Here is a 25053-nt window from a genome sequence, read left to right on the forward strand (position 1 = left end):
ACATCCCTATAGTCCTCCTCAGTGGCCCGCCCTTTTTTCCAAAGATTATAAACCCTCTTTTTTCCCCTAAGCTCAAGCTGCAACTCTCTGTTGAGCTATAAATGATTCCACTGATTTCTGCTTTTCTATTTCAGTCGCTAAAACCAAAATCTGAATCTGGTACATGGTTCCAACTGTTACATTTGGAAAGTATATTTTAAGCAAGATTCTGTACCATGTAGAATAAATTCTATTGTCCCTAAATTTTGTATTTGGTTTTGAGGTTTATATGTGTTTAATCACTGAACAGGTTTCAGGAACTCTTTCATTTACATTATTCATTTTTTATTAAAAAAAAACAAAAAACAAAAAACAAAACTATAAAATATGGAAGTAAAATCTTAGGAGGGAATTAGAAACCCTAACAATTCCACTTTTTTAAAAAACGCCAACAAAAAAAAATAAATAAATGTGTGCAATTTCAGATAATTACTTGTAATCCTTAGTAATCCTCCACAGACAACATGAACTGGCAGTCATTAGTATGCTTTGAGCTTTTTATTTTGCATACACACCAAGGTATGTAAAATGTCAGTGTCCTTGCTGTCCTTTAGTTTCCAACTAAAACATAGTAAATAAGATAAGATAAAATCAAATCAAATAACTGTTCAACTTCAGTTAAGAACTGGGAGAAAAATGTTTACTCAGTAACATGAAGCAATAACTTTTTTCTTCTCAAATATTTAAGCAAAAATAAAATGCATACATCTGTTTGGAGGGATTTTCTTTCCTATTTAAAATCCAATGGATAATTGTGTGGTTTGTGTTCTGACAGTTCTGAAAGAAAGAAATTCAGTCCAATGTAATTGATTCAGCTAGGGATTTAGTCTTTTTGCATTTCTTGAAAATAAAAATAAATAAATAAATAAATAAGATAAAATCAAAATAAGGTTATTTCCTCAATTCCGTATATTTTAATACAAGCAGGACTAAAAAGAATACCTTTCAGAATTCATTTCTTCATGCCACCTATAACAAACCTTATGATTCAAACACTCAACTGGAAAATGTGGTTAAGGGTGGAAAGGTGATTTCCAGGTTCTGAATTAATAAGCATTCAATTTATACAAATTGGAACAGCTTTGCATCCTGGGATGCTCCATAACTTGCAAGCTGAGGCATTTTGCTGAGAGAGGAAAAATTTCTGATGAGATTTCTGTTGTAAACCAGGCAGAGACAAAACTTGACTGTAGCTTGTCCCTTTCAGTAAATTTCCCTAAGTCCTTAGTAACTTGGCTTGAAACCAAAATCAGAACATGTTATTTGGGAACTGCTGAAGCTATCTTCTCTGATATTTCTGAATGTTTTATATTTTTGTTCAACTATAAATATTTGCTACACTCAATCTGAATTTGTGAGTAGTTTCAGCTACTGGGGAAAAGTTTGGTGACTACTTTATTCCCTTTAAAAAAATAATTAAAATATTGTTTTGATTGCAATGTACTGCATAGTTGAGGAAACCAAAATTTCCTAATACAGAAAGAAAATCTATTTCAATCACTTAAAGGCTTGCAAATGCAGAGACTGAATCCTTCAAAAACCTATTCAAGTAATCTTCTTGTGTACCCTTAAAGACATTATGAAAGACTATTCTAAACCTTGCCAAATCCTTACTTACACCATTAAGATTAGTCCTCAGCATAATTTTGGCCTGAGTAAACCAACACACTCCCAGGCACTTTCTAGGCATGGCTAGAAATGAGTATGGAGGACAGGAGAATTTACAGTTACTAGTTTGAATGCAGATTGAAAAATTCTGAAGGGTATGGAACTTCAGTAATGGCTAATTAGATAAGGTTTATTTGTGCCAGTTGGCCTCAAAGTCAGAGAGCAGGTCTCAACATTGTTTAATTTATTCTTACTGATATAGCTATGAGTCCCATTTTCTGTGAACATACCTTTTTTCTGCCTTAGAGAATATAAATTTATTTAGTTGGGAAAGGAGTAATTTGGCCATTTGTATTGGATTCCTAAAGCACACCTGTTTCATCAGAGTAATAGCAATTAAAACAAGTTAAAACAAAAAGCAACTAAAACTCTCTGCAGTTGCACACAGTCTAAGCCATCAGGAATGCATTAGATTGATTGCAGAGTGTATCACTACTGTAGAACTTACTGAACACACCTGATGTGATTACAATACTTTGAATTGGCAGCATGTATATTCAATGTCCACATGGTGTGTTCAGAATTTGATAGGTTCAGCTGCTCACTGCACAGTTTCCAGCATGTTCTGCTTGGGATCACAGAGAAAGCAGAAGAAAGAGTTTTGGTGTTCCCTGATTTGAATGCTTAGAATACAATTTAGAAGTTTGATAATGAAATAGCCATGATGGAAAAACTGTTATTGACTCTCATGAGATCAAAATTTCTTTCTTTCTTTTATTGCAATTGTTACAGCAAAATTATGCTAAACTATATATAGTAGGTTTTAGATTATGGTGACAGAGAGAAAAAAAAAAAAAAAAAAAAAAAGAGAGATTGAAGTAGAGGAACTAGATAAGAAGGGTGTTCAGGCTATGCCATTGAATAAATAAGAGAGACACATGTAGTGTAAAAAGGTATACATGCATGAAGAGGTAAGATGTTTCATCACTCAGAGCCACTTCAGAGTAGCTTATTCTGACCCAAAGAAGATGAAAAACAATTACAGACATTGGCACTTAAAGAGTTCTAGAATAGATCATATAAAATGTAGTGGGGAATAGAAAATGATTTTCAAAAACGCATATGAATCAGTGAACATGAGTATAAAACAAGAAATCCAAACTGATACTCTAAGTAAATATTCATCTTGCATACAATACCAGTGTATATCACTTTGTCACTTGGAATTACCTCAATATATGATTTCTTTTTTTTTCTTATGCTATATTAAGTAAATTATCAGTCAAATATTTCTTTAAAAAATGTAGGATATTCAGGGTCACTTACAACATATTTACAGCTGCATACTTCCACGCAGTTTAGATTAATTTTCACAACAATTTATTTATCTATCTATCTATTTATTTATTTACTAATGAACACTTAAAAAGATCCTTAAACCTTTGTTAAACCAATTTGAATATGAGGTACTATCTAATAGGATACGGCTATTAGACTAAGGTATTTCATTACACTTATACATCATTTGTATTGCTAAAAATATCTAATTACAGAATGTTTGAAGATTATAATATTAATTTCTTCATTGAAAAAATACTTGTAATCTGTTGTAGTTCAATATTATTACACAGAATATTGCAGAAATCAGGCAGGTATTTCTTCTGATATCTTATTACTTCAAAGTATATCTGCTGGTTTTGTCAGCCCTTTGTAGCACTTAGAGTTGCTGAAAGTGTTTTTTCTACAGCTGCGACATAAAATCAAGTTCCAAATTTGAGTTTGACCTATCTTTTCACAAACATAAAAAAATAAAAATAAAAATTAAAAAACAACAACCAAACAAGCAAAGGAAAACAAAACAAAACAAAACAAAACAAAACAAAAAAACACCCCTGTGTGTAATGCAGAAGGTTGTCTAACATTTGTGCAATGGTCATTTTTTCCCCTTGCACATTTATTCCATGTTCAGTAAAATTGTGCAACTGAAATGTGGCAGTGAAATTTAAAGAAATCTGTTCTTTATTTGATCAAATGAAAACAAATTCTCCAGAAGGACGCAGAAACAGCTTAAGCAAAGGAAAGGTGACAGACCACAAAAAAAGATGGAATACATTTCTACTTTATAGAAGGAAAATGGCAAAATTCATTAGAAAATAGTGTTTACACAAAAAAATGTGACTGATTACAACACATAAAAAAATGGAGGGAGTTACTAGAATTTTATAACATATGATCATTTTTATTTTTATTCCTGATAGCTTGAAAATGTTGAAATTTTAACTTAAATTGTCTCTATTTTCATATATTAGCTTTGTCTAATTAGGCAAAATTAAGTGTGCTTATAAAATTGTGAGTAGCTTGTCTCAAATCATGGTATTTGTTACAACAATTGAGAAACATACTGTAGTAAAGATGATATGTTAAAAATAAGAGAACAGTAGACTTGTTTACTAACCTTTCATTCCAGGTAGCGCATTTTTTAGATGATAGCTAAGACTACAAATAAACATTAATCTGATAGTATTCTCTTATTCTTCATTAACCTGCTTTATGAAAGATTTTCGGGATTTGCATTCTTTAGGATTTGTAACTGGCATTTCCTGCTCACTAGGCTTTCAGAATATTTCAATAGTATTATTTTAATATATTTTTATTGAAAGACCTCCAGAAAAGTCATTCAATGCAATATATGTATTCAGTCTTATTTGTGTGATTCAGTTGTGTTACAGCTTAGAAATTGAAGTTACTCTGGCTTCACTTTGACTTTCCTTAAAGTTTTCACTTGGAAATAGAGCTTTACAGGGCATGCATCAAGTGTAGACATAATATTTGTGTCCTGTGAGCTTTCTAATTAAATCATACTTACATTGACTTGTGGTGCCTAAATGTGTTCTGGCAAGGTAGAGCATTTTGCTTGTGTTTCCATGGCTAATATTAAAATTTCAAAAATCCTTGGATCCACATACTGTAGACTAAGTATTGTAATCAACTGAGTCTAATAGTCAATAAGTATTATAAATAATTGATCTACTTTAGTCTGCACATGTATTACACACTTGCGTTATATTTTAGTAATTTACTTAGTGACCTTCTATCAGGGGGTAAATGCTGTGTCTTCATTCATTATTTTTCAGTAAAATACTTGTTTTGAATTAGTACAGGAATGACTGACTTGTAATACTGTAAGTTAACACTGCAGTTCTCCATCAACTCAAATTAAACATAATTGCCAGTGACCTAAGTTCATTATCAACTATAAAATTAAATAGTTCATAAACAGTAATTTATCTCATTTTATCACAGTAAAGAAAAAAAAAATGCTCAAAATTTAGTGTGCTTTTTACGACATCTTCAACGAAGTTCTCTACCCAGAATACTGTTGTTTGAATAAGGCTGGCTACCCCCACCTAGTGGGCAAAATATTTAATGAAGCATTTAAAGAGAACTGCATACACTTCGCAAAACTGTGTGAGAGCAATTGTTCCTATTATAATTAAATAATGTATATACTTACATCATCTGCGTGGATTAACTAAGTCAGTCGCAAGAGTTATTTTGATAGCTGTGATTTAAGGTGGAATTTAAATGGTCCTAGTTAGTTTTATTGTACGTTGTAGTTATTTCAGCTTTGTGGAACTCATTGCCTGAAAAAAACTGCAGGCTTTCTCCAAAGACTTATCACACCTCTGCAGTCAGCAAATACTTATAAAGGTTTTTCTCAAGCTGTTTCATTAAAGGAGTGTGGAAAGAAAGTTGTATCAATAATGCCTTTCAAGTATTCTTTGCTTCTTTCTACTACTGAAATTATAATCAGAATATCAGAATGTGCCTTATCTCAGTGATTACTTCTCATCACTTCTGCTCCAAACACTGCAGTACAAATGAGTTATGGATTAGGAACAGCCTATTAAAGTGGGTGCAACCCACACTGTAGGGCTATAAGGAAACTAGATATATGGGCATCTTTGAAATCAAACTGGAGGTGACTGCATCCACTTTGAATCCACAGTGTAAAAATATGCTTTCAAATAAATAAGCAGTTCTTACTCTCTTTGAAATATTGAGAAGAAAGGAAATGGAGGTGGTGTTTGCTTGTTATGTGTTGTATTTAGATCACTTGTGCAGCAAGTGAGACTCCCAGATTTGATTTTCTCTCTGCTTATGGAGTGTTTTAAACTGCTGAGGAGGTCACTTGTCTTTCACTTGCTCTGTGTCTGGGCTTCTGAATCAATTAGTCCTGGCTGCAAAGTAGCTCAGCTTCAAAAGGATGAATAAGGAAGATGAGGAGTAACCCATAACTTTATGATCATGGTATTTACTGGCTATGTCTATTCTAATAAATTCAGGAGGACCATGGCATATGGTCTGATGCTAGCACCTTTTCATTCACACTGTTCAACCGTCAGTATGCTTTCAGCATAGTTTTGGCACATACCAACCCTCCCAGGCACAATTCAGGAAATAGACAGGACAGGGTTTGTTCCAGTTAAACTGTATGAATGGTACAACAGAGAGGGTTTCACCACAAGGATATGAGCTATACCACACCACTTACACTAGTGGTCCTCCTGCGTATTACTTACCGGTATAGAATAGCCATTGGCACTGGAAACTTCAGTTCAGTTCAGACCTTTCCAGGTTGAGGAGGCCCAAACCATGTACTGTAATGCCTACAGTGTGCTTTCTCCAGTAAACCAGTTTCCAGAGAGGTAGTTTTTACCTGCTTGTATTCTAAGTGAAAAGAATACCTGTGCATACAAACCAAAATGGAAATTGAAAACTTTAAATCCCAGTTGCACAGTAGCCACTGAGAAAGACCCTGCAGAAAGGCACTTTCACATGCATCTCTGTCCTTGATGCTTTTTATTCGATCTGCTGAAAAAAAGTATCACAGAATTCGGCATTCTGGTCAGTGTTCTCTGCACTAGCCTTAGTCTAATTGCATCTCATTCAGGAGAAAATACAGGGATACCTTAACACCTTAGGGAGAAAATAAATAAATAAATAAATAAATAAATAAATAAATAAATAAACACACACATTTAGTCCCAAAGTTAGGTCTTTAAATTACAGATTTTTTAACTCAAAATGTAGCAAGACTTAAGTCTACCTCTTCAGCTTTTTTTTTTAGGATATTGGAAATATAGTGCCAAGATATAATCTTGAAGATTAAATGGTGAGAATATAAAGATTTTAAAAGTCATATTTTTTAATACTTAAGTATTTAATGCCTACTTTTAATATTAACGAAGTGTAGAACAAGCACAGATTCCCAGAGACAGTCTTAATTTCTAACACAGAAAATATATTTAAAAGAACATAAAAGTGTTTAAGGCTTACTTTTTTATTTTTTTTATTTTCATTTTATTTATCGTTTTCAGTCATATGTTAATTTAATGCATATTACAAAACTGAAAGAACACATTTAGCCCATTAGGGATAAGCAATCTGGGATAATGGGTGTTCAGTTTGATAACAACAATATAGGAACTAAAGAGAATATGCAGATAAGTGGAGGGGCACAAATCTTATTCTCAGAGTGCATATCAATCATATTTAATTTATTTTTGATAATGCCTTTATGATTAATAGATTCATAGAGTAAAATATATACAGATTTTGCTTTTGTGACACAAGCTGACAGTAGTCATCTGACAAGACACAGATTGTTTATGTATATTTATCTTGCTTTTATTTATGTATTAATGACTTTTTGAAGTTACTCTTTGCCAAGTGTGCCAGGATTTTGCTTTGGAATTCTGCCCATCTGTTACAACTGAAAATAAAATTTTAGGCTACATTTGTACATGAAGCGTACCTTTGATATTAATGTGAATAGTTTTTTTGGTATTCTGTCACTATACAATAAGAACTGTAGAATTAGTATAGTTCCTAAGGATTTTTCAGCTATAAAAACTCTGTATTTCCCCACCACCACCACCATCATCTCTCCAGCTTATAAAACATATATTCTCATGAAATAACAGGAAATACTTGTCAGTGGAAGGACAGCATAAAATCTCTGGGTAAAACTTTCATTAAATATTTTTTCTTACGTTTGGTTTAAAGAACTACCAGTCCCAAATGCCTAATTATGCTCTAAATACAATCTATGACCTTTATAACTGTTAATCATTAAAAAAAATCAAAAAATACTTAAGAATTTTATTTTAAAATAGAATTGTTATTTTAAAATAACAAAACCACCCATATAATCTGTCAAAGTAATCTGACAGTGAGGAATCAACATCTTTTTAAATACTCTGTCTGTAACCATTGAACACCAGGCTTAACAATACTGAGGCTTTTTCATGTTACTTCCCTTGTCAAACTGCAGACTGTTGTTCAGATACCATGAGATGATTTCATCAAGAAAATCTGAGTCTCCCTTCCTATCAAGGGGAAAGGGATCTTTGCTAAGCAAAGAAATCTACTTATAGTAACAATAAAGATTGTCTTCCTGTCTAGATTGATTCAAGGAAGATCCTACAAAAGCTAATGAATTACAAGGTTTTTGTCATACAACAGTGTGTATTTCAGGCAATTTAATTCTTTTGAAATGCAGTCTTTAAGGAATGGGAGTTTTGATTTCAAAAAGAAAAAAGCTCTCTGATTTTTGTCTCACCAAATTGAATGCTGCTTCTGATACTTTTCAGAAGGCTTCATAGCCACATTTAAAAAAATAGGTTTTGCATAACTTTTTCAGTGTATATGTACTGTGGTGAATGGAATGGAATATATCTGAACAGGATACATTAATTTTGAACTACAGTAAAGTAAGATTGGAAGTTGAAAACTGAATCTCTATGTACCATAGATTACCTTTATCTACACACATTTGGAAACTCATACATCAGAAAACAACACAGCAGATTAAAAAATAATAATAATAAATAATAACAATAATAACAACATAATCTGGAAGGTTATTGTACAACTATTTCCTTATTAATTGAGAAGGAAAAGTATATTAAATACTGTGTGTTCTGCACTTTAGGGGTAGAGCAAAAACATCCTGGTATATATTTCTGTTGTTTTGCAATAAGTATGATAAATCTGCTCTCTCACACAATACTTCTCAGCTGATTTTAATGCAGCAGTCCTATATTTAGGTGACTTTCATCCATTTATATCCACTTACCATGATGTCACCCTTACGTCACCTATGATGTTCTCATGAAGGTTTATATTCGTAGAATCACAATTAGCATGTATTAGTAGAATTACGCATAAATCTGGAGTTTCTTAGAATTCCTCAAGCAGCTTAAGTCTGCTCAGGACTGCATCAGCATCAGCAGCAACACAAGGCTTATCAAATAGATGAATTTTAAACTAAATGTATGTATTTACTTGTATGGAGCAAACATTAGATTGTTTTATTATAAATGTTAAAAGAAGGGGGAAGAATGCAGGAACAGAGTTCCACTATTGTTGGGCAGGTTATATTCTTTCTTATTCCTGGTTGGAAAGGGATGAAAAAGGACAAACGAGAGAAAAAATGGAGACTCGTTACATGCCCACCCAGAAGGAAGACAGAAAAGTGAAAGCAAAGAGTAAGTAAGGTATTAGGTTATGAGTTTCTTCATTTTTTTTTTCTCACAGAAAGGGAGCCAGATGAGGTAATGCAAAAAGCAGCAGCACCAACTAACCATAAAAGAAAAATTTCTGGCTGTAGTTTGACCTGAAAATAATGACAGGTGATGTAGACAGAGTTCAAGGCACAGAAACAGCAACATCCTGGAGGTCTAATGTGAACTACCACCATGGGGGAAATGTCATAGGAGAACATATACAAATAAAGAGAATCAAGATTCTGTGGCTATGACAACTTTGTTGGAGTATGTCCAGCAGTTTCCTTTGGGCTCAGTAAGTTCAAATAGTAAACCTTGTTGTGCCTGGACAGGCCAAGTAGACTCCCAGGGGCTCCTTGAATATATAAGACAGAGGAAAAACAGAAGCAGTGTACAACTCTTGTAAAATCATAGTCACTGTCAAAACAAAGTATCAGTGTCTTTTCTCTAGACATATGGCTCTTCTGAGATAGCAGTGGGACTTTAACCCAGTGCAGTTAACATACTGAGCTGCAGGGTGGGATACCCAAGTTTAAATCGCTGTTCTGAATCAAAGATTGATGTAGCGTCAGAGTTGGTCTAGATACCAGCATTAAGGCTAAGCACTTCCTTATTGAGCACTGCAATGCCTATCCTTCTGTTAGAGTGGCTTCACTCCGTCTGGACTGTTTAAACATTCTGTGAGTCGGAGACTTGTGCACTAGAATGACTTCATTTTAGCTGATAAATTCACTACAAAGGGCAGTGATATGAGTTAGTCTCTTTTTCCAGTTACTGTCCAATTATTTACATGACATGAACGAGTTTCCTTCCTACACCTCACCATTCTTCAGCCTTACCACAGAATTACAGGTAGTATAGCTTGGTGTTGGTATGGCTTCAGATCTCCTCAAACAAAGTAGGGAAATGAATCTACATCTCACAATCTTATAGTACAATGTAATTCCCAAACTACTGGATAAAACATATATTCAGTGAGTAATTTTCTTTACCCTTACATTTCTTAGAACAGCACAACACCAAACACTTTATTTTCTGTTCAGATGGAACAATACATTCAATACCAAATGAAATAAAATTGTATATCTCTCCTGGTGATAAACATTGCTTTTTGCTATGTTTAAGACAAAAAAAAAAATGCATAAACTGAGCTTTAAATAACAAATTGTAGGCGTTTAAAAATAGCACACTAAGTATGAACAGTATGTTTGTTTTTTTCAACATCTATTTTCAACATCTAGAAGATACAGCAGGGTGTGTTATTTTTAATGTGTGCAGGTGTGAATAATTAAAAAAATCACATTTATATGTCTTTGATTACATGATCATTCTCAGAGCTACAAGTGATTTTAATCAGCACAACTGAGAGGTGATGGGACCTTTATAAATAGCATACAGTGAGTTTGTGTAACCTCTGTGTAGCCTGGACTATTATTATTTTTTTTAGTGTGCACATTGTTGAACAATAATAAACCTATAATAGACTTCATACATTTTCAAAACCTCTTATTGTACTATAGCCTTCAAAATAACTAGCCTTCTGATGTTAAATAGTTCTGCACTAGCAATTTCCTTCCACCAAACTGATCCAAAATATACACCAATATTCTAAATATCTTAATGGCAATTTAATTGTCACAAACAAGTAGATATCTATTATTCAAGTTAGGGAAAAACAAACAAACAAACAAAACAAACAAACAAAACTACACCACAAACAAACAAACAAAATATGCTCTCTTCTCTATTCCTTTAAAAAGGAAAGAAAACACAAACAAATCTGTCACACAGTTTTGTGTTTCTTTACTTCATCTAGTTCAAAGAACCATCATTCACAAACCAAACCTTCCTAATGAGCAATAGTTCTGGTGACATGCTACTGTATTCACTTACAGTCAACTTTTAGATAGCACTTGAGTTTAGTCTTTGCCTTCCACTAGCTGATCTTTTCTTACTTCTGCTACTACTATGGTTAGGTAGTGGCAAGCTTATCCATAAACTACGCTTCTAGTGGGTCTACAGTTAGCAGTTGTGTGGATGACCTTTTTTGTCCATCTGCTACTCTTCTGGGCTTGTTAATGTGCTAGTACCTGAAGGGTTTCAAGGAAACAACATTCCAGTGTCCCAACCACATTACAAGTTGTCCATGCTCCAGTGAATTAACTTGTCTCAATAAGCACAAAAGATATAGCAGGTAGAAAACCACAGGAGAAGACATGGAGTAGGAGAAATGACCAAAATGAGCCATCTGACATCTTGTTAGGCATCAATTAAAACAGAATTTGGATCTCAGCTGCTCATTGTCTACTCCCATCAGTAGGAGCACAGTAGCTAGCTGCCTACATTCAAGTCATTAATCATAAGTCTTAATGGCCAACAAGGATTTTGGATACAAAACACTTTTCAGGTGGGAGTTAATAAAACAGAAGGTAATCAACAGGAAAAATAACCTTTAACTCCTCACAAAATCAGGAGTTAGTTTGGTCCTTTATCACATCTTACTTTATTCAGCCATACTTACAATAACAGTAGGCCAAAAAAAGAGGATGACCTATCTGTATGGGTAAAATCATGCACCCATAATACTTGTAGCCACTTTTACAAACCACTTTGATAGAGAGGTCAGATTGCCTAAAGCAGTGACATTAAGCATAGAGGTTTTCATTCATTCCTATGAAATCCAAAAGATGCAAAGCCTGCTGCTCAAGCATTACACCTACAAAGTAAGCTTCACTCAAGTGCATTAAAAATGCAAACCTGATCTAAGTGTGAATATTGATTGTGATCAAATGCATGCTAGAAATAAATATGTAAAAGATACAAAAAATGAAAGCCTCTAAAGATGGGATAAAATTAAGTATTATTGAATCAATCAGTAAATTAATTTAATTTGTTACCAAAACTATTTGAAAATAAATGATCATATTACTCATTTGATAACATATTAACAGTCTGTGCTATACTGCTGCAACTGTGAGGCAGCTGCTTTCCTCATTTCACAAAGCTACATAACCACTATAAATAATAGAATGATCTGTTCATCTGCAAGTTGTGAAAATAAATGTTTGAGTCTATATTGCATTAGCTCCAATAGCACACAAGTCTAAAACACAAATTACAAAGTAAAGCAACAGGACTTCAGTAAGACATTCATATGTCCAACGTGTTCCTTTATTTGTGTGCACAAAGCTGTTCTTGGAAGATGATGCGAGGAAAATAGGTGATGAAGAAAAAATGCTAAATCCTGCAATGACACATTTGAGACCACAATTACACTTCTTACACTTCTTCCACATATAAGAGCTAGAGATATATCTGTATGTTATGTGTACTCTACTTCCTTGAGAAGGGATGCAACACTTTTCCCAATATGCATTGCTATCTCCTTTCCTGCCTTCCTTAGTCCCTGAGGAAACAATTACTTCAGTGCAACGAGTGAAATACTGAATCCTAAACTTCTTGCTCTGACCTGACAACATTCAGCCATATACAGATTAACAGAGCTATTTGATTCAAATTTGTTAGTTTTTAAACCCATAATAATGGTTATTACTTTTCATTCTTATAATACAAGGAATTGTTCTTGCATTGCAGATGCCAAGGGAACTAACAGATTCCCTATAAATCAGAATTGTGACAGAATGAGCATTGCAATTTCCTTTGAAGTGGTATTCAGAATTTTGAAATTTTCAACAGTGAAAAATAAGCCCCATTTTTAATGTTGGACAAAATTATAGAAAGAAAAAAAGCACTAATGACCATTAAAGAAGGAGAGTGCTCTCTTATTCCATTTTTTTAAAGTCTGTAATAAAACAAGTTATTCATGACAAGTCTATTTAAAATTGATTAAAAAAGAATAAAAATACCAAAGTGACTGTGGAATGACCTTGATATATTAGTGGCAAACCTCTATTCTGCAACAAAGTGATCATTTTACAGAAATGTGAGAAGTTTGTAGATTTTTTTCCATTTATTTTTTTAACACTACTGTTTAAGTTAAGCTTTTCATAGGAGAGCATACTTTTTTTTTTTTTTTTTTTTTTGCATAACTTGGAAATATACAGCACTGACTCTATGAAAGACATGACTCTATGAAAGAAATAACTCTATGAAAGCCCAATATAAAAGTTTATAGCAATTTTTCATGTCTTCTCTCAATTTTCAAAAAACTAGTATAAAATCAGTTTATTAAATATATGCATTTATTAAATAAAAATCAAGTCTTAAAGAACACTTGAATCATATGAATGATTGCAGTTGTATCACAGGGTTTTACTTAGGACAGATGAAATTTTCTCATCAAGGTATACTTTGATAAAAATCTGGTTTTGTCTATATTTCTGAAAAGACATTTTCCATTCAAATTTGACTTAATTTTATTATTCCAGTGTTACAGGAAAACAAAAATCAAAATGGAAGATATGGAAATTTAAAAATGCAGTTTCTTGTTTCCTTCCTTCCTTCCATCCTTCCTCCCTCTTTCTTTCTTTCTTTCTTTCTTTCTTTCTTTCTTTCTTTCTTTCTTTCTTTCTTTCTTTCTTTCTTTCTTTCTTTCTTTCTTTCTCTCTCTCTCTCTCTCTCTCTCTCTTTCTCTCTTTCTCTCTTTCTCTCTTTCTCTTTTTTTTTTTCTCTTTCTTTTTCTCTTTCTCTCTCTCTCTCTTTCTACTTCTCTCCTTCTTTCCTTCTCTCTTTTTCCTTAGGCTGGGCATCGGTCAGAGGGTGGTGAGCAATTGCATTGTGCATCACTTGTTTGTACACATTATTATTAGTAGTACTATTATCATCATCATCATCATCATCATCATTATTATTATTATTATTATTGTTGTTGTTGTTGTTGTTGTTGTTGTTATTTTCCTGTCTTAATAAACTGTCTTTATCTCAACTTGTGGGCTTCACTTTCCCATTTCTCTCCCACATCCCAGAGAGGGAGGGGGGAGGGTGAGCGAACGGCTCTGTGGTGTTTAGCTGCCGGCCAGGTTAAACCACGACATATGCAAGTAAAGCTACAACTCCACAGGTCCCCTTCTCTACTCTGGAAATCTTGTTAAGAGCAAAAAGATGATCACTAAGCAGCAACTGATTTCACGAGTACTCATAAAGGGACACTTGGACTATAGAATCCAGTCCTTTGAAGGCAACAACATCACAGATTATTGTAAAGGAATCAAATACCATTTCTGATTTACCTGTTGTGTTCTATATTCCTACTGGAAAGCTGTGGGACTCCTGTGTGGTACAGAATAACTAAATTAATTTTGTACCATCAGTACCCAGTAATGAAAACAGCTATACTTCTGGTTCCCCTAATACCTTTCGTTATCTGCCCCCTGCCCACACACACTGACTCAGTATGTCCCTCTTCTTTCTTTTTGCTAGGCCTTTGCCAAATGGATTTATGTCTTGTACAACATACTTATGTGCTTCACTTTCAGGTACTCCAGATCATCATAATAGTTTTTTTTTAGCATTTGTTTTAAGTTAAATTTATCCTTCTTCAGCATGGGTGACTAGCATGACAGAACTGTATGCAGTATCTGTTAAATTGTATACTCTACATTTTATCAATGTTTTCCAATCCTGAGTAAAAATATTTAGGTTGACATTCCCTAGGATCACATTTCCATTTTCATAGCCATATGATACATATTTCTTATGGTCAACTTGTAATCAATTTATGTGAACAGTTCTTTTTCTTCCTCAGTTAATTCTAAATTATGACATTTCCAGAGTAATGAAGTTGTTATTAGTTCCTAAGAGTCTTTTTCTGAAATCTGTACTATTAAATTTTATTTGTATTCATAATACAAATTCATATTCATTGTATCAAGACCATACTATTTTTGTTGCTACTCCAGTAAGCTTTCGTTTTAGTGGTATCTGTGAACTTCAGGATATCATTAAATTTAAACAACACATCACTTCTCTGATGTTAATATCTATTCAATTTTGATTCTTTGGGAAATCTACCAGTAATATAGTGATCCTGACATCATTTCATCACTATGTATTGTAATTTTATATGTAGCTCGTTCTTTCTTTCACATTTTCTCTATTTTAATTAATGATTATCAATGCATCTCCTATTGAACTGGCATCTTATTAGTAGTTCTGAAATATGGAATCTACTGCATTTATTTCATTCAGAAAACTAGTTTATTAAAGAAGGTTACTGGGTTAGTTTGTCCACACCTACAATTGTTAAAATGCTATTGCACCTTATCTCATCTGACTGAACTGATTCATCATCATCATCATCATACTTTAGACATGATTATTAGTATTTTCATAGCAAATTGATTAAAAGCAATAACAATGAATACTGTGGCAAAGAAAAAGCCAAGAGAAAATCTACTGAAAGCTAGTCTTTGCACTGGGAATTCATCTCAGTTGTTAGGACCCAGGTTAATATTCACTCCATCATTCCATAGAGTAAACTGTGCACAAAATTTGATAACTTTACTGCACTTTATGAACTTTATGATAGACAGATGTGGTTAGCATAAATTACAAATGTGACCAGACAGAAGCTTCAGACACAAGTGTCTTGGTTACCTATTCTCTCCAACATTAACATCCTGAAAGAATTAAACTCCACCCAATGTACTGGACTCCAAGCCTATCCAAGAACTTTCTCATTATTATATTTACCAGTTTGCTTTTTAAAAATTCCCAAGCATCAAAATGTTGAAATATTAGCTATGCCTCTTTTTCTAAACATCACAACACTATTAAGCAAATATTACAAAAACTGATAATAATCCTTTAACTAATGGCATGCAAATCTCACTGGCTAAAATCCTACAGAATGATGTGACTGCCCCATTTTGATCTTTATTTCTGAATACATATATATATATATATGTATATATTTATATATATCTATATCTAGATATAGATCTGTTTTTACTTTTTTTTTTTGGTGTAGAAAGAGCTGTAACAAACAAGTTACTGTTATTCTCAGATCTCATTTGTCTCTGTCAGAAAAATCATTGGAACAAATTAGATACACAAACACAGAAGATTAATGCCCAATACTCTCATTTGTAGAGGCTGGAAACAGGGTAATTGAGAAAGAAGAGATTCACCAAATTCCATACAAGAAATTCTGACTGTGTCCAGGCACACAAGTGCTAACATCCAGTAAGCTGAGTAGGAAGAAGCACCAGAGTGTATGAAATTCAAGATGTCCCAGCTGACTGCTGAGCACATAGAATCATAGAATCATAACTACCAATGTCACCCATTAAACCATGTCCCTAAGCACCACGTCCAACCTTTCCTTAAACATCCCCACGGACAGTGACTTCACCACCTCTCTGGGCAACCCATTCCAATGCCTGACTACTCTTTCTGAGAAGAAATGTCTCCTAATTTCCAACCTGAACCTCACCTGGTGCTACTTGAGGCTGTTCTCTCTAGTCTTATCACTAGTTATCTGAAAGAAGAGGCCAACCCCCAGCTTCCCACACCTTCCTTTCAGGTAGCTGTAAAGAGCAATAATGCTCCCTGAGCCTCCTCCAGACTAAACAACCCCAGTTCCCTCAGCTGCTGCTCACAGGACTTGCGTTCCAGGCCCTTCACCAGCTTCTTAGCCCTTCTCTGGACACGTTCCAGGGTCTTGATGTCTTTCTTGTAGTGAGGAGTCAAAACTGAACGCAGTACTTGAGCTGTGGCCTCACCAGAGCAAAGTACAGAAACCATCATCTCCCTGGTCCTGCTGGCTACACTATTCCTGATACAAGCCAGGATGATGTTGGCCTTCTTGGCCACCTGGGCACACTTCCAGCTCATGTTCAGGTTGTCATTGACCAACACCCCCAGATCCTTTTTCTCTGCACAGCTGTCCAGCCCCTCTGCCTCCAGTTGTAGCCTGGTTCCTTAAGTGTCCTCCCTAAAGATCACACTGTGTATGTGTGTCTCTGCCTTTTGAACCACTGGTTAACTTCAGCAGGTTCTCAAAGAGGGATAACTATTTTTAAATCATAAAAATCCTTCAAGTTTTAAGAAAAACAGATGTCTAGCTTAATAAGTTAGTGACCTTACTCAGGGAAAGACTGTAAATCAGTTTAGCCTTTTAATGTTTAAAAGAATTCAAACATAATACAGAAAGCTATAGGGAAAAGTTTTTTACTGCTCACAGGATTAAGTTAACATTATATTATGCATGGGAAATTAACATTCTATTGAAAACTTCCTGTATAGAATCAGAGAATAATTTAGGTTGCATGAGAACTCTTGAGCTCAGGCTACTCTGTTCCACAGATGTTCTGTTTCTTCAACCCATAGGTTAGCCACTCTATGTGAAATTTCTTTTTTCCCAATACCCAAACAGACTTTTTTCTTGTTTCCAGTTCACTTTTCTCTCTCTTTTGCTGCACATCCCCAAAAAGAGCCTGACACCATTTTTGCTATATTCTGCCATCAGATATTAGAAAATAGACACCGGGTTCCCTATTTAGCTCTCTTCTTCAGACTTACAAAATCATGTGTTGCAGACCCATTTTGTACATACATACCAATGTATACACTAATTTGTGTATACATACATACATATGTATACACAAATTACATACATATGTATACACAAATTAGTGAAATGATAGTGAAAAGATGCTCTTTTACTAATCTTCATTTGTTTTACATATTCTGATTCTTCTTCAATTTCCAATGTAAATAAATAAACAGCAATCAGGTATCACAATGTTTAATCAGAATTAGAAAAGTAAGCTAGAAATTGTAGGTTGTGGGGAAAAGTTGACAATGTATATTTAGAGGTGGTCATAAATCTTTTTTGTTGTTCTGTGGTAGATCACTTTTTTATTGGTTACATGTACAGTTTTCCATTTAACTGCAGTATGATATAATACAGGATTAGTATATATAGCATAGGGATCCTATAGTACAGGATCCCTACTTAACAGCAAACAATAACTTTTACACACTTCTGATAATCAGTCTCATCAACTCAAATGTGACCAAGTGATACATATAACTTCTCATCCCATACCATGTGATATTCAGGTGGAAAAGGGAGGTGATATCATTCTTTCAAATCCCGCTTTGAAGTTTTCTGCTATAAAGATCCTAGCAAACTTTTCACACATCATCAGAGTAACAATGAAATGCATTAAAACTAATGTTCATTTCTCTATTTCACTTTGAAGCAGGAGAGGAGCCCAACCAAATGAAGATTTATAACACTTAGCAACTCCCTGAAAGATGTAAAATATATACAGCTTATACAGTGCTGGATGAAACTCAGTATTTATGCTTACGTAAGGGCATGTTCTTGTAATATAAAAATCACAGTCCTTTATACACAAGAAGCTGTGAAACATAGGAATTGGCAAGTGTATTAAATATGTCAGATGTGTCATCATTATTTTTAAGTACATAAAATCCATTCCATAGGAAAAAAATATGACAAGTACTCAGCAGCAGACAGTGGACACAAAGCTAAAAATAAATATATCCAACAACTGCAACTGAACTCACTATTGAAAAACCTATGTGTAACAGAATGTGCTTCACACTCAATTGCAGTTAGTCATGCTACATCATGGTGAACATATCATGAGAAGAGTGGAGCATCATGATTTATTCAAGCAAACATACCCTTTTAATAGAAAAAAAATGCAGAACAAAGTATTTAACTATTAATATGAAAAATATTTTTCCTTAAGATCATAAATAAGGAAGAATGATGATTATATGAAAGTCAGAATTTAAAAAAATATATATTTCACTGTCCTCTTCCTGTCTCATTTTTGTGCATGCTTATCACTCAGTTTAACATCTTAAAATTTAGTGCTTGTAGGGTATTTTAAGCTATAATTTTAAAATGCAACGTGCCCAGAAAATTTAATATGCATTAATAAGTAGTAGATAGTATATATATCATCCATCAGCTAAATGTGGTCTCAGTGTGGTAACCCACCCAGGGAACAGGCTGTGACCTTCTTGATTCATTTTGCTGTTTAATTTTTAGTCTAAGCCCTGTATGAATTGCAGCATAACAATTTTGAAGAGCCAGATATGTAGCAGGGTTGGTAGGAATTTGCCTGAGGGGGGAAAGGCAAGTTCACCTTGTAAGATGCAGAAAAAAAGTGGAATTTCTTTGCCAGGATATTTTCTGGCTAGCTAGAAATAATAGTGAAATCAGTATGACACTAACTCTACAAACTGCTTTAGTTATAAACAGCAGAGAAGGGCACTCAGAATGACAGTCTGCCTGTCTTGAGTTTTGCATTCCTCTGAACTACTCCTCAATTAGTACATATATTTGGTAATGAAGTTTTCTTCTTTATAGAGCTCTAGCAGAAGATCCAGTTCACCTACATGTAGGTTTAAGCAGGTGCAAGCTTTTCCCGTAAAAGACTATTATAAAAAAGAAATAGATGGAAATATATGGTTATTTCCCTATGCAAACAATAATAATAATAAAAAAAAAAAAAAAAAAAAAAAAGTGACAGAGATTCTGCCTTGTGCTCCATGTAGAATCAATTCATATTGACCTGTGTTGATTTTGCAGGGAAATGGACAAGGAATGCTTACATGGTAAGTGACCAGCAGATACTATTAGTATCTCATTTTAGAGACAATAATCAACTGCTTCTTAAACTGTCTCCAAACTGCAAATGAGGCTGTAGGCCAGATGTCTTCCTTAGATCCAGCTGGCTCAGTACCTGACATTACTCCTCAACACTTTTATAGAGCATAAGTGTTTTGTAAATCTGCCATCAATGCAGCATTGTGACAAACATTTCCATTATGTAGTGTTAAATTGTTTCATCGAATTAGGGAGTATTCATACAAATCATGCCACTCACATATTGATGAAGGCCATAACTTTTTAGGAAGGTGCAACAAGCAGCTGAAGAAAGTAACCTTTTCAGCTACCACAGAGCGATCCAGAAGAACATATCTGTTTCCAAATTGACTATGTGAGCATTACTTGCCCTCTTCAATGCAGTTATTTGATTGCTAAAACCAACTTCACTAGTGGTTTCAACTAACTTTTCAGATTTCTAATTGGAGGAACAAACTAAGAGAAGTCACGCTGAGATCATGTGTCAGCTGGGAGACAGCAAAATAATTCCAGTAACTACTATGTACTTGCATTTCCCAAATTATCTTAAGCAGAAGGTTCTAGAAAACAGATTTGTTAAGATTTGTTGTTAGCAGATCAAACCTTCAGCTATTTCCTGAGCTTTATTTCTGGAACAGTTCAGATGTGTTTCTGGAAACCTGTAAGTTTTACTGGAAAATAAAATTGGTAGATCAAGAAATTCACCGGTCACTTCACCCTGGACCAGTGATGTAATGTGGATGATCCACAATTTCTGATCAAGACCAGCAGATATTTTATGTTATTCTTTACAAAGCTTCCCATTTGGTAAACAGTCCATGAATAATGTGAAACCAAACAGAGAGTTCTATTTTCCATCAGACTTCCAATCTCCTGAAGTTTTCAAAATATAAACTAAGTGTCTAAGATATCTGCTTTAGTCAACTGTTAATTACTCAGCCTAATTCAGGTGATATTTTGTAGTCTGCCATATGCTAACTCCTGAATCAGAGTCTAAAGTATATTCTGGTTTCACAGAATCACAGAATCACAGAATTTCTAGGTTGGAAGAGACCTCAAGATCATCGAGTCCAACCTCTGACCTAACACTAACAGTCCCCATTCTAAACCATATCCCTAAGCTCTACATCTAAACGTCTTTTAAAGACTTCCGGGGATGGTGACTCCACCACTTCCTTGGGCAGCCTGCTCCAATGTCTAACAACCCTTTCGGTAAAGAAGTTCTTCCTACGATCCAACCTAAAACTCCCCTGGCACAACTTAAGCTCATTCCCCCTCATCCTGTTACTAGGCACACGGGGGAACAGACCAACCCCCACCTCGCTACAGCCTCCTTTAAGGTACCTGTAGAGAGCAATAAGGTCGCCCCTGAGCCTCCTTTTCTCCAGGTTGAACAAGCCCAGCTCCCTCAGCTGCTCCTTGTAGGACTTGTTCTCCAGGCCCCTCACCAGCTTCGTCGCCCTTCTCTGCACCCGCTCAAGCACCTCGATGTCCTTCTTGTAGCAAGGGGCCCAAAACTGAACACAGGACTCGAGGTGCGGCCTCACCAGAGCCGAGTACAAGGGGACGATCACCTCCCTAGCTCTGCTGGCCACACTGCTTCTGATACAAGCCAGGATGCTGTTGGCCTTCTTGGCCACCTGAGCACACTGCTGGCTCATATTCAGCCGACTATCAACCATCACTCCTGGGTCCTTCTCTGCCTGGCAGCTTTCCAACCACTCATCTCCCAGCCTGTAGCTCTGCTTGGGGTTATTGCGCCCCAGGTGCAGGACCCAGCACTTGGCCTTGTTGAACTTCATACAGTTGGCCTCAGCCCATCGGTGCAGCCTATCCAGATCCTCCTGCAGAGCCTTCCTACCCTCGAGCAGATCGACACACGCATCTAACTTGGTGTCATCTGCAAACTTACTGAGGGTGCACTCAATGTCCTCGTCCAGATCACTGATAAAGATGTTAAAGAGGACTGGCCCCAGTACCGAGCCCTGGGGGATGCCACTAATGACTGGCCTCCAACTGGACTTGACTCCATTCACTGCGACTCTTTGGGCCCAGCTATCCAGCCAGTTTCTATCTCAACGAAGTATGCACCAGTCCAAGCCAGGAGCAGCCAGTTTCTTGAGGAGAATGTTGTGGGAAACGGCGTCAAAAGCCTTGCTGAAGTCAAGGTAGACCACATCCACAGCCTTTCCCTCATCCACCCAGCGCGTCACTTTGTCATAGAAGGAGATCAGGTTCATCAAGCAGGACCTGCCTTTCATAAACCCATGCTGACTGGGCCTGATCACCTGCTTGCCCTGCAAGTACCCCGTGATGACGCTCAAGATAATCTGCTCCATGAGCTTCCCTGACACTGAGGTCAAACTGACAGGCCTGTAGTTTCCCAGGTCAGTCCTCTGGCCCTTCTTGTAGATGGGCGTCACATTTGCTAGCTGCCAGTCAACTGGGACCTCCCCCGATAGCCAGGACGGTTGATAAATGATGGTAAGCGGCTTGGCCAGCTCCTCTGTCAGTTCTCTCAGTTTAAAACATATATTTTCAGAAATCCATCGGTTTATGAAGGAGAACTATCTAAATGCTATAGAATGCTTTGTTTATGTTTTCCATTAATATTTTGAATTTTACATTCTGACAATAAAATCCTTGCTGTCAGTTTTTCCTAGCTGTTTTGACAGACATTTCTCTGAAATTTCTAAGTGTGTTAGAGTAGAATACCTTTCTTGACAAACAGAATTCAGCAAGGCAGTTCTTCCCTTACCTCACCTTATTCTAGGAGGATTGTAAACCCATTAATATTGTAAAATAATTCTGGGAGCCAAGTGAGACTGGTAGTCTCTAAAACCAAGAATGTACTTTAGAAGACTTCATATGGTTTTAATTTATGATTTCTAGAGCAAATATATAACTAAGTAGATAACTTTTTATTACATGCTGGTTTTCTAGGAATTTTTTGTTTGTTTCATAGTGTACATGAAAAATTCAAATTTTCAAACAACTTACTACATACGTTACAGAAGTTTAGAGATTTCTTATATTGCCTACAAAGCTTAGGAAAAAAGGTAGATTATTAAAAAAAAAAAAAAAAAAAAAAAAAAAAAAAAAAAAAGAGAGAGAGAGAGAGAGAAACAAAACATAATAATCTGGGAAATCACAGAATCATGGAATTGTAGAGATTGGAAGGGACCTCGAGAGATTATTGGGTCCAACCCTCCTGCCAAAGCAGGTTCCTTAAAGAAGGCTGCCCAGCTAGGCATCCAGAAGGGCCTTAAATATCTCCAGAGAAGGAGACTCCCTGGGCAGCCTGTTCCAGTGCTCTGTCATCCTCACCATAAAGAAGTTCTTTCACATTTTGGTGTGGAACTTCTTGTGCTCTATCTTGTGGCCATTACTCCTTGTCCTGTCCCCATATTCCACTGAAAAGAGGTTGTCCAAATCCCTCTGTCTCCTACACTTAAGGTTTTTATAAACATTGATATGATCCCCTCTCAGTCTTCTTTTCTCCAGGCTGAATAGACCCAGGTCTCTCAGCCTTTCTTCATAGGGAAGATGCTCCAGGACCCGTATCATCTCTGTGGCCCTCCACTGGACTCTTTCCAGGAGATCCCTGTTTTTTTTGTTCTGGGGAGCCCAGAACTGGACACAGTACTCCAGGTGAGGCCTGACCAGGGCAGAGTAGAGGGGGAGTATCACCTCCCTTGACCTGCTGGCCACACTTCTTTTAATGCATACCAGGATGCCATTAGCCCTCTTGGCCACCAGGGCACACTGCTGGCTCATGGTCAAAAATGAGGGAGGACAAAAAAGAAGTTCTGTTTTGACTTGACTACAGACAATAACGTATGTTTAACTTCAGTGTATGTGTATAAATCACTTTCTCTGCACAGTAGAAGTAGAAAATATTAGCTTAAAGGGCTGGAAAGTTTCAAGGCTACTAGCTAAAAATCAGGATGAAAATGTAGAGAGGAAAACTTTGTTAGCAGGGGAAAAAAATACCAACGATAAAGGAAGTAATATGGTCGGTGTCCAAGGGAAGCACAGAGAGAAATAAACTGCTTTTTCTTTATTACTTGGAAATATAAAAACTTTTTTTTTTCCTCCAGCTATTTACATAAAAATTCAACCGATTCTGTAATTGGCAAAAAAATGTTTTTTGTTCCTCAATGTTTTCATATATCTCACTTAATTTTAGCTACCCATAAATTTATTATCCTGTCTAAGCAACTTCCCTCAATTCCCTGTAAGGCAATGGAGAGAGGCAGTCTACTCTTACTTACCTCTTACAGTCTTACCTCTACTGACTTATCTCTTCCTTTTAAATGCCTGTTTTAGAATAAGATGAGGTGGTCCCCAGAGTCACCTATCTAATTGCCTGGTTGTACAGCAGAAACAGTGTCCTCAACTTACACACATAAGAGTAGTAGGGAAGACACACAAAAGAGTAGCAGTAGAGAAACCAAGGTCATACGTGAAGTCTGTACCTGAGCAGTACCAAAATACAGTCAGTAGTCCTGACTGCTATTGACATCTCCAAGTACTAGACCAAAAAAATAGAAAATAAATTCAATTCCTTTTTTCTTTCTTTCCACAGTATATGTATATGTTTATATATTATGTATAATATACATATTATATACATTATACATATGTGTATATAGGTGTGTTTATGTGTGTATATATAAAAAGTTTTTGTGTAGTTGCCTGTGTTAGAATATGTATTGATACGATAGAATTGATACAATTCTTAAAAATGAGAAGGAAAAAAATAGACCTAGCACCAGAAAAAGTGAACTACTTAATGGCTTATGGGCAAAAATGAGGGGAAAAAGAAATGTATAATCAAACAAATAAAAGCCACATCCAAAGGTGGCTTGGTTGAGAAATAAACATACAAAGACATGGAAATATGCATTCTAGCTTTTTACATAGACAGATTGGATATCCAAAAGGTACTCATAACAGAATATCTCTTCTGCAGTGGAAAGCTTAGCTCATCTACCAGATCTGTAATCCATCTGTTCCTGAAGAAACAACCACAAAAATTCAGCCAATTCAGACATTTCTAAGAACAAGTGAGGTAAAAATATTTGTTCTGCCTAAATTAAAAAAATTCTGGCAGACTTGTCTTGAGAACATTTAGCAATTCTTATTTTAGGGTGAGAATGCATGTACTGCTGACTTAATCGAGGTGATCTTTGTGCCTGGGATGTGTCTTTACTGCTGCTGAGCATTCTCCATTATGATGCC

The sequence above is a fragment of the Aythya fuligula genome, chromosome 3 (genome assembly GCF_009819795.1).
Source record: "Aythya fuligula isolate bAytFul2 chromosome 3, bAytFul2.pri, whole genome shotgun sequence".
Taxonomy (NCBI): Eukaryota; Metazoa; Chordata; class Aves; order Anseriformes; family Anatidae; genus Aythya; species Aythya fuligula.